This window comes from Amblyomma mixtum, chromosome 3, assembly GCF_055824585.1.
Source record: "Amblyomma mixtum isolate Tamu chromosome 3, ASM5582458v1, whole genome shotgun sequence".
Classification (NCBI taxonomy): Eukaryota; Metazoa; Arthropoda; class Arachnida; order Ixodida; family Ixodidae; genus Amblyomma; species Amblyomma mixtum.
Genome location: NC_143014.1, coordinates 205,033,760 through 205,042,414, shown reverse-complemented (window position 1 = coordinate 205,042,414; position 8,655 = coordinate 205,033,760). Strand labels below are relative to the sequence as shown.

The following is an 8,655-nucleotide window of genomic DNA, read 5'->3' as shown; positions in this document are numbered from 1 at the left end:
GCATCTTCATTTCCTGTATGCATACGTGTGCAGCACGAAGGGTATAAACTAAGAGGCATGGCATTTCTTGGCACCTCAAGGAAGCTTTTGTAGTTCTCCAAGGGTCAAGAAAGAATTAGAAATGTAAGACATGCATGACGTGCAAGAGCAAGATGTACACTGACACAACTTATCCAAAAACAAAACAATAAAAGAGATGTTCCAGCAGTACTGTATCTTTGAAAAGGTCTTTATTCTGGACGTTACTATTACAGACACATCAAGTAGTGATGAAATTACTCCTGAAAGGAAGTTGTCTGCTGCTTGAAATACAAGTACGTCTGGAAAAGAAAATGAACAGTACAAACAGTGAGCCACAGTCAACATTTATCCATACCTGTGAATAAGACTTCACCATGTTAGCCTTAGTGCACGTTTAATACCCTCTGGGGATAATATTTTGGTGACGATGAAAATCCGCTGTAGAACCAGAAAACATGCTTACATGTAGCAAATATCTGCACTGTCTTGGCGTCAATACTTTTGCATTTTGAGAAGGTGACATTTGGTCCCTTTTATTACACCAACAATGGGATTGCCACTCACCACTGAAACACACAATTACTTTTGCACCAAGTACAGCACTGCCATCAAAGAAGGAATGGGATGGTAGGCCTAAATATGCCCTTTCAAGCCTTAGTTGTACAGAAAGCATTTCTACAAGTTTGGAAGACAAAAGAGCACTCGGCAGGCTCACAAATGTCTGCAGAAAACCTGTCACCAACTGTTCTTTGCACTTAAAGCAGTTCAGCAGCATGTGGGAATTTTTAAATGAGTAGGGACTGGAAATTTTGGCCCATCTGTTCACATTTTGAAATAAAGAAATTATAGTTCAATTGGTTATCCCATGCTGCTTCTGTTTCAGCATCTGCAGGAGTTGAGATAATGCTAAAAACTAAATCAAATGCTACTTTGCGAGCTTCTTTTGTTCCAACTCTTGCCTGCATGCCCACAAAAGTGGCGAGACAACAAATGAAGAGGCAGCACATCACTTTTCTAACCTTCTTGTAGTATTAAGTCTCAACCAATCTCGGTAACCATAGCCAACAGGCGGCCCGTGAAACCAAAATGTGAGCTGGCTGTGAACTGTGAACCTGGCTGAGGCGAATTCCCTGTCGCAATCTGTGTTTGCTGATAACCTGTACACTCTAGAGAGCTAGCAGCCAACTGAGGCTTTGAATACAGTTGAGCCTACTTATAACGAACCTGACAGTCACAAGGATTGCGTTCATTGTATCTGAAATCTGTACTAAGTGAACTTACCTTATTACAGTCAAAAGACAATGTCAGATAAAAGTAGCGTTTAATTTTTTGAAAAGTGCACTGTGCACGTTTGTTCCCTCAAAGTAGACCCTATCAAGCCAATTTTCTAAGCTCTCAAGCTTGGTCATATGCTTCTGGCCGAGACCCTTCTGGCTGTGGACAAGCCGCTTTAGGGATGCGATAAGTGTTTGAGGTGTTCACAGCCAGTAGCGGAGGGTCTAGAGCTTCGCCTTCAAACCTTGACTAAGACATAAGGGCCTAGCAACGAAGCTACTACAGTGTACCTTTCTTTTATTGGGAAAGGAACACCTCTTGTGCCAAAAACGTGCTCTCAGCCTGTGCGGTAACCCTCTTCTGCAGAGGAGGTTGTGCTTCAGAGGATCTGGGTTGGGGTTGCCCTCACTCCAGCTGTGACTCAGAAATGGCCTCAGTTTCGAGATCTCCTCCCTCGACTTGGGTGTCCAATATGTCAATGCAAAGATATTGAAGCCAACACTCATCACCTGCTGTGGGACTGCCCAGCACGGACGCCTAGAAGAATCTGGCTCTTAACAGCATAGGTCGGCACACTCACTCATGAGTGCACTCATATCGCCTCACACCTACATCAGTGAGTATGAGTGCGAGTGAGTGGATGCGAGTGTAGGTGGTCATGAGTGTGAGTGAGTGGTTGTGAGTGCGAGTGAATGGATGTGTGGGTGGTCATGAGTGTGAGTGCGAGTGAGTGGATGTAAGTGGGAGAGAGACGAGTGGTGATAGGACATGGGTGAGTGGCTGTGAGTGGCGGCAAACTTCAGGCGACAGCGAAGTTTGACGCATGTGCTAAGCTATTTTCATGTTCACAGTTGAGGGAAGTAAATATTCACGGGCCCTCGAGGCAGCATAAGGCATCATGCCAGTGTCTATTTACAACCGAAGCAGAGGATTACAACGTCACACGAATAGCAACCTTTCGTTGCTGTTCGCCTTACTAGTTCACCGTTGGTATGGGTGCAGGCCAAATTCGTGGGTGCAGTTTTGTCAGCTCCCTTTATCGAATTTCACATTGCCACTGTTGCAAAGGCAGATGTCTCTTTACATGCCTCCTACACGGCTCGAGCTCATATACACCCATGGATGTGGAACCCATGGCTGCAGGATCAAATACAAAAATTTTCAATGCACATAATTTCCGCAGGTCAGCATGGCAACTCATAATGTCAGCTCTTCCTCCTTTTCTACCAAGTTCTCAGAAGCTTAGAAGAGTGCTTCGAGTCACCGTTCTGTTTAAACTCTTATCTAAAGCCCAGAATATTGTGTGCCTATGAAACCATAATCTTTCCAACAATAAACTATTAGATCTTTTTGTTCATTACACCTTGAATTTGTTCAAGGAGGCCTACTGTACAAAAGGAGAATCAGCCTGTGGCAGTGCCGTTGCCGCCTCCATGATTTAATGATAAAATTTGATGATGAGGTTCATATAAAGTGCATCTGGCCTAAGTATACAACAAATCCTATCATTTCCACATGACAAGAACTTCGATTACTCTAAAAAAAGCACTGTATTACATTCGACACCTATCCACGCCAGGTGTTCATTAGCCTATATCATACTGTAAGCCCGATTCTTTTTGCACGCGTGTAGGTATGAAGCTGCGCTCCAGTCGTTTAGCTTAGCACATGGCACATGACATTTCACAGTTCATACGACCATTTTAGATCCTGGTACGAGAAAAAAAAACTTTGTAAAAGTTGAAAGCATAGAGTCGAGAGTTTTCTTGGCTCATGCGAACAATTTCTTTTTCAACAACTTACTCTGTTGATTTGGCCTCTTCCGATGAAGACCAAAAAACCAAACCTCCTCTGAATCTATATCCATTCAAAACTTGAAAAGCCGTCAACTCCGTTACTCTGAAAACCACTCAGAGATGACAATCCCAGAGTTGCGGCCAGGGATAATTACCATTTGAGCAGTCGTGGCAACTCTTAACGTCTAGGCCATTTCTTACAAACATGTGCAGTGGTCCATGTTCCCACACACCACATCACTTGAAAGTGGCAGCAAGTTAATGATTTAGAACATAGGAAAAGTTAATGAAATGGAAACAGCCCATGAAAGGACAAACATAAAAAAGGAACTGAAACGAGACAGTGCACCATGCAACTCCTGCTTGATGAAAAGGACATTACTGCATCAAACTGTACTCAGAAATAGCAAATAGGTAGCTTGTTTTCATGATATTCTGAATTTATAAAAAAAAAATGGAAATAAATTTTTGTTCACTAATGTATATCCACCTATCAAAAATTATACGAGGTCTGTTAGAAAAGTATCCGACTTTATTTTTTTGTGCGAACACCTGATGGATATGAAACAAGCGCGCTTACAGCAGCCGACCTTGAACCCTCGTGCGCATGCACGAATTTTTTCCCGCCTGCCGATAGCGTCAGTCACTGGAAAGTAGTGTTTGAGTGAGGGAGTGCGCAGTGCTCTCGTCGGTTTTTTGTTGCAAGGAAAATGGCGGAGCGAGAGGAGCAGCGCTACTACCTCAAATTTTGCCAGAAACTTGGCGATAGCCAAGTGGAAATTATTCGAAATGTTCAGACGGCTTTCGGTGATGATGGTACGAGCAGCACACAGATTAAGCAGTGGTGCAACTGGTTTAAAGACGGCCGCACATCCGTGGAGAGAGAGCCACACTCCGGTCGGCCACCAACATGCCGAAGTGACCAGGTAATTGCCGAAGTGAACGCTGTGGTGATGCGGGACTGTTGTGTGACTATCCGAGAAATTGCGGAAGAGGTGGACATCAGCAATTTTTCTGCACATTCCATTATCACCGAACATTTGGCCATGGAGAGAGTTGCGGCGAAATTCGTGCCGAAGCTGCTGACGGTGGAGAAAAAGCAGCTTCGTGTTGAAGTCTCACAGGAGATGCTGGATTCCACAAACAGTTACCCCGATTTCATCAACACCATAATCACTAGTGACGAGTCTTGGGTGTACGGGTACGACCCGGAAACCAAATCCCAGTCGTCACAGAGGACGCATTCCACGTCACCAAGATCAAAGAAGGCCCGCCAAGTGCGCAGCAATGTCAAAGTGATGCTGACTGCTTTTTTGACTCCCTCTGTGTGGCACACCACGAGTACGCACCCCACAGGGTCAAAGAATGACTAAACAGTACTACAGGGATGTCCTCCATCGCCTACGTGGTGCTGTGCGGCGCAAGAGACCGGAATTGAGGTCAACAAGAAATTGGCGCATCCCTTGCGGCATTGCTCCTGCACATTCCTCGCATTTGATTCAGACTTTTCTGGCGAAAAACCAGACTCCTGTAGTTCAACAGGCTCCTTACTCTCCTGATATGTCCCCCTACGACTTCTGGCTGTTTCCTAAAATCAAGAGGTCATTGAAAGGAGCGCGATTTCAGAAAAGAAAGGACATTATGGCTGCAACGACAGCAGAGCTAAATTCCATTCCGAAAAGGGCCTTTTCGGAATACTTCCAACAATGGCAGCACCGCTGGGAGATGTATATGGAGCCCCAAGGAGACTACTTTGAAGGTTATTAAGTTTCTAACGCTCCAGTTATGCCAGTTTTTTTTCTTCGGCCAAAGGTCGATACTTTTCTAACAGACCTCGTAAGCACTAATAGTGGTGACCAACAAGCAATAATTTGCATTAATATGCATTAATTACATTAATTTAGAGTTCATTTAATTTTGCGGCTCTTGCCGTAAATTCGGCTTTTTGCCGCGGACAATAAAGTGTGCAAAGTAAGAACATCTCGCATTTAAAAAATTTTTGCTTTTTTTATTTTATATATTGATGTGCCAGAAAAAAGTACATAGCATAGCAAGCTTGGTTGATTAAAACTCATCTACATTCTATATTTTTTTTATCCTGAACCCGTCTGAACCGGTTCAGTACAGTCCGAACCATTTTGAACCGGAATGGAATGTCGCTCTGGAGCCGAACCCGGACCTGAACCCAAAAAGTGTAAACCTGAACCTGAACCGAACCCGAAAAAATTCCAGTTCGACACCGTGTTGAAAACTGCACCTCATAGTATTTAAAAAAGCATTTTGGTTACATGTTGTTTTCCATCATCTTTTTGTGGACATGTATTTTTTTTTTATAACATAGATGTTCAAGTTCTGTACTTTTTTATCAGTTTCAATTGAAAGTTTTATCATAAGGAATGCTTTTGTAGAGCACTGAAGCCTAGTCATCACAGGTTTTTGTTGTGATCACTTTGCTTCATCACAGTGACAGTGCCTACATAGTAAATGAGGAGGAGGAAGTTTCACAGCAACAAGCCGGATTGTCGAATTGTTGGTTTTGCAAAAATAGGTCTCCTACCACAAAAACAGCCTGCCAACTGCTGTTCTACAAGCAGCTAGGCCAGTGTTTGTGGCTTTATCACTGCCAGGTCATCTAAGAAAGTGACTCCACGGCAGGACACTCAAAACCACCGAATAAATGAATCAGCTGATTTGATACCGCTGTCCTAAAACAACATTTCTTGGGACTGACAGGTTGAAGACTGCAACTTGCAGTGATGTAATATATCTATGGTGATGATACAGCAGAAAGTGCAAGTTTTAAATACACATAGCATCCAATCAAGTGTAAGCCGAGAAGTTTGTCTCAACCGGCTTGTCAAGCAGCGTGTTGCCTTGCTGCTGCCAAGGAGCTTGTTGCTGAGTTCTGAAGTTCCTCTGAGAGCAAGAAACGTCAGAGAGAATAAACATGAAGGCTTCGGAGGAGATGCCAATAAAGTCAACAAGTGCATGTATTCTGCTGGTGCATTCTCAACTGCTGTAGTATATGTGAAAACATAAAATTGCGTTTTTCTCAAAATCACCCTTTTGAAAATTTTTGATCCTTTTCTCAATAACTGACTACCTGACCGACTAAACTGAAATTTTCTCGGATTGTAATTAACTCCCTTGCAAATAGTTTGAAGGAAATAGCAAATACTGGAACTGTGCATATGACATTAGTAAACATGGGTAATAGGATGGAAATCGCCAGCACTCAATAAATAATTTTTAATCGATTTTCTTTTGTCCTGCAGCTTCCGTTCCAGGCTGCTGAACGAAGGTTCTGTCGCCATAGGTGTATATGAAATTGAATGACGTATGCAAAAGCTACAATATCTAATATGCTAATATGCTAATCTGCTTCAGAAGCCAGGATGACAGCAACTGGATAAGGAGCTAATATAGAGCAGTTTTTGTGGGCCTCACGTGATCTTATACTCACTTGTGACGTTGCAACCATTGTTCGGCAACCTGGAACCAATACAGGAACTGTGTGGCAAGAGAAATTCAATTAGAAATTATTTACTGAGCGTAGGCAAATTTCGTGCAGTGATTCATGTTTACTAATGCCCTACACAAATCCAAAGCACAAATACACTAAGAAAAATTGATGTGTCTACACCTATAAGGTATCAAGGCCATCCACAAATAAATCACTCAAGACATGAGTCGGAATTTTTATGACGACCAGGTTAGGAACAAATGCTTTCATATAGCATTGGTTCAGCACTGAGCACAAGAAAACTTTTCGTCAAATAAAGTAGTAAACCATCTCGCACTGAAAATAGCACCAGGGCTGTTTTTCACTTGGAGGACTGAATGGTTACACCTGCCTCAATTTGAATTAACCTCTTTGAGCACTTTGTCGGAATTGCTGGGAGCATGACATGGAAAGTGAAAATTTTCAATCCTTCTTTTTAATGTGAGAGGCCTTTCATTCACAATGGCATCGAGACAGAGGAGCCATTGTAGTGTTCACTTGCCACATTTAAACAACGCAGGAAATGAGCTTCTTGAACAGCCTCAGTACTATCACTGATGTCATTCAACGCCAATGCTCTAGCTGAACGCAGCCAGTGTTGGCCAAGACGCACACAGCTTTGCGCGAACACCTTACTCGGTTGGGCCTTTCTCTGCTTTGAATGCCACATTTTACTGTAACATTAGTATAGTTGTTCGGCATCGGGAAGTCCGGCTTCACAGCGGGAAATGATCGGTAACCTGCTACTTGTGCTCACCTCAACTAGTAAATGACACCAGCGTCCTCATTGACTGCTTCACAGTGTAAATAAAGTCGGCAATGTGCGCTCGGACTTTAGGCTGGTTTTTCTAGCATTGTCGGGCTGGCCCCAGTAACCTGCCTAGTCTAGACTGCAGGCCTGTTAATACTGCTTGGCAGCATGTTTCTGAGCTGTATGCAAATAAAAAAAAACGCATACAAATACACGGCAATGCAGGTCTCTCGAGCCCCTCAAAGACTTCCTTTCGCACGAACAGGCGTATTACAATTACCAGCTTCACGGGGGCTTCTTGTACCCGGTCTGCAGAGAGGAGATTAGCTGTTCTTTTCAAGTAACGAAAATCATTACCTTGCATATCTTATCGTCAACATCACCGGCTAGAAAACGCGCTGCACAAGTTCACCGCAATCCGGCCATTCGTTGCCACAGGCTCCTCTTGCATCTGCTCGTCAAAAGGTTCGCTGTAACTGAATGCAGGCACGATTGTCAATTCGAGAAACCGAAGCGATGCGGACTGCAGGACTCGAAACGCTAAAGCAGCCGAAAGCAAACACCGCCGAAAGAAGTCGCACGCTTTCCTGTGAAAAGTTCGACGAATCTAACGAATCTACGACGAATTTTAAAACTTCAAGCAACGTTAGCGCAGGCCGCAGTAACGCCATCTGGTGTTGAAATGTGAAAATATTTTATGCGCTGTGATTAGCACTTAGCAAAGCAAAGCTAGTACCATGGCTAATTCAGTCCAGCCAGGGCCTATTTTTTAGGTAACTTAACCGAGCAACGTTTTTAATAACATCATGTGGAGTTATTTCGCACCTTTCTGCCAACCACTGAAACGGCTACATTTGACTATGACTGCCTTAGCTTGAAAATCCATATCAAGCCGATCCACAGTCGGCGGAGTCTTGTTTGACATGGTTGTTTGAGTTAAAATCGAAAATAGAGGAAGTTTATCCCTCATTCGTTCTGCTTTTGGCGCGAGGAGGCAAAGCGAATATCACGCGTGTTATTTAAAGGCAAAGAATATGCCTAAAAACCCAATAACACTGACGAATTCTCACCGAAGCGGATGACTTGGGCGCCGCCATCTTGACAAAGCTATTTTCCTAGCGCACGCGCGCTAAATTCGAAAGAGAGCGTACGTAACGCGAACGTACATACGTAAAATCTAAATTCAGGCGTATACAAAGCAAACTTACAACGTCACAAATTTCATAAACGAAACCAAAACATGACCTCGCTCGTTTCTTTTTTTTTAATCCAAAAAGTTTAAACACGATTGAACACGATCCGAAATCAAA

At 43.3% G+C, this 8,655-nt stretch overlaps 1 long non-coding RNA gene across 1 annotated transcript; it reads right to left on the bottom strand.

The window, feature by feature from the left end:
- Window positions 1-211: 211 nt before the first annotated feature.
- On the bottom strand, window positions 212-8,486 carry LOC149353382 (uncharacterized). The gene is made up of 2 exons (XR_016290966.1): window positions 7,703-8,486; window positions 212-320 (listed from the first exon to the last, which is right to left on the bottom strand). It is a non-coding gene; the product is annotated as an uncharacterized LOC149353382 (long non-coding RNA).
- Window positions 8,487-8,655: the final 169 nt, after the last annotated feature.